At 43.6% G+C, this 2,706-nt stretch overlaps 1 pseudogene across 1 annotated transcript; it reads right to left on the reverse strand.

Annotated features, from left to right (window-relative positions):
* Window positions 1-929: 929 nt before the first annotated feature.
* LOC311602867 (mitochondrial carrier homolog 2-like) lies at window positions 930-2,004 on the reverse strand (annotated as a pseudogene). The gene has a single exon. The product of its transcript is annotated as a mitochondrial carrier homolog 2-like (transcript).
* Between the last annotated feature and the right edge of the window lie 702 nt (window positions 2,005-2,706).

Raw genomic sequence — 2,706 nt, forward strand, 5'->3', positions numbered from 1 at the left:
GCAGTGATAAGTCTAAAAGCAGCAAGTTCAGTGCTTACTCATTTGGCAAAGTACCAGTGAATTACTTAAAGAAGCAATACCTTATGCTTTCTCATCTTATGAGCATTTTAACCTGCTGTTAAAAGGCCTGAGTAAATAGGAGCTTTATGCTTGAGTTGAAAATTTCCTTCTAAAGTAATTTTTCCTCCAGTGTTTTTAACATGCCTAACTGAGGGTATGACATGCGTAGCTGGGCAAATATCCTGGAAGCCATGTGGACTTTGGTCCACATTACCAGATAAGGACTTACAAATACACTTTTCAAGGGTGTCATCAGAAATGAAAATCAAACACGTAGGAGCAGAGCTTACAGGCAACGGAAGCGCAGTGAAGATGACCTCAGGTCCGTGGGCACTGAGCACTTACGGGCTACTGTTTTGCTGTAGTGCTTGCTTCTCGTGCTACAAGAAGTCAAGAGCTTCTTTGGAGTGAAAGACCTATTTCCTTTCCAATTCTTGCTAAAGCCTCTGAAACGGTCCTTTTCTTTGTTGGAGGTGATGCTTTTCTCTTCTACAGTAACTCAGCAGCGCTGAGCAGTAAGATGGGTCAGCTGCGCGGAAGCAGGGGGGAGGTAGACTGGAGCTGCTGCTGTCTAGCATCTACCTGCTCGAGGTAACTCATAAACCCCCACACGTGTGCCTTCTTAATTTTATCAACTTTTATAGAACTACTTCCTTCTTACTGGGATTCTATTCTTCATTTGACAAAGCCCTAACCTGAGACTCAAATCTACATGACAACTTGTTTGTAGTATTTTAGGAAAATACTTCTATTTTCTGTTTAAAACAAGAATTTGGAGGAAAAAAGTCCCATTTTTAATAATTAAGGGGGAACACCAGTGGTAAATGATGTGCTAGGAAAAAGAACAAAAAAGGCAGACACCAATCACCTCCATTTTCCCAAGATTAAATGATTATTAAAAAAGCGCGCCACACTGTATAGAAATCAACATTCTCTCCCATAATTCTGTGCATTGGGACTATAGAAATGTCACTGTCCCTGCCCCAACATCTTCAAATTAACATCCTCAGGTCATAACAGTAAGTCTTCCCAAAGGGGACCTTCCGGAAAAACAAGCTGTTTCCTCGGCTCATATTTCCCGATTTTTGTAGCATGGACCAGCAATCTATCCAGGAAGTATATATTGGGGAGTAAGGAGGAGACCCACCAGCAAGCCCGCAGTTGTTGATAGCCCAAGCACAAAGGAGGGCAAAGAATCCTGTGACAACTTGGGAATAACTTTTCATTTCATTCATGGTAGAGACCCCACTGTCCAGTGCATAGGTATTGACGAGATAAACCAGTGAGTTACAGAGCCACAAGGATATGATGTCACCTAGGAGGCGAGGAATTAGACCCGCAAAAAATCCTATGATGCCTTCTTCCCGGTAGATGGTCAGAATGGAGTCACACAGTCCACAGTACTTAGACTCTCTGCCAATAAACTGTACCATAGATCTCAGAGTGATCACGTGGAAGGGATTGTGTAATGAGGGTAGCAGCAGAGCGAGCAATCATCTCTCGAGTTGTCTCTTTGACAACTCGGTCAAAGGAGGACGAATCTTCCTTTTGTACATTTACAGATCCAAACTCCTCGGGTTTCTCACACTCCTGGTAATATTGTAAGACTTTACCATGGACCACAGTCCCAAGGATTCCTGAACACAGTCTTGGAGTTAAGCCTGTGAACAAGCCATGCTTCTCATCGATGCTTGCAATGTGCTGGGCATAGCAAAAGAGGCCAGGAAGCTGACACACTTGTCGCCCAAAAATATTTCGTCCTATTGTTGGAGGAAGAGGCTCATATCCCACCTGGATGAGCACTTTCACGTACATGAACAGCTGGGACAGGATGGTGAGACCGGAGCTCAGGAGCACCTGACTGGCCGCGTCTGCCATGATGGCACCCGCGGACAGACAGACAGACCGAGTCACCTAGCCACACAGCCGGTTCCAGATCACGTGTCAGGGCGCCGACTTCACTGGCCCGCCCGCAGTGCGCCCGCCCGCGCAGGCCCCGCCCACTGCCCCTTATTTTATTTTTTAATGTTTCAAAAGTCCTTAAAGTTGAATGACATACTGAGACAACAGTGTAAGATTTCAAGCATTTTGGCACAAGAACTCTTGTACTCTTTTGTGCACATAGTTCATAATTGTAACGGACCTATTCTGCAGACTCAGTATTTCTCTTGTTTGCTAGGGGTTATTTTAACTATAAAAAGGCCTTATTGGCTAAATACTTTTGTAATGTTGTATCAACTCTATTATAAAATGATATTGGAGTTATACTAAACTTATATTTACATTAAATTGGTATACAGCCTCCAAAGTAAGAATGTGAGGCAGACCAAAAAATGACAGTAAGATGAAAGTTTAATTTTCTAACAAAAATTATATAATAGGTATAAGCACTCAAAATACTGAAGAACTCAATTATGTGTGTGTGTGTGTGTGTGTGTGTGTGTGTGTGTGTGTGTGTGTGTGTGTGTGCTCGTGCACGCACGCACATACAGGGAGGCACAAGTGAAGGCACTAACACAGGATGTATCCAGTGAATGTCTGGAGATGTGGTTCTTTCAAGGAGTAGAAAGCTCTCTCACAGCAGAGGTGCTGTGGATTTCAACGGCCAGTTGCAACACTATCTTACCCCACTGAAGAAGGCCTTGA

This window comes from Acomys minous (assembly GCF_964271855.1).
Source record: "Acomys minous genome assembly, chromosome: 8".
Classification (NCBI taxonomy): Eukaryota; Metazoa; Chordata; class Mammalia; order Rodentia; family Muridae; genus Acomys; species Acomys minous.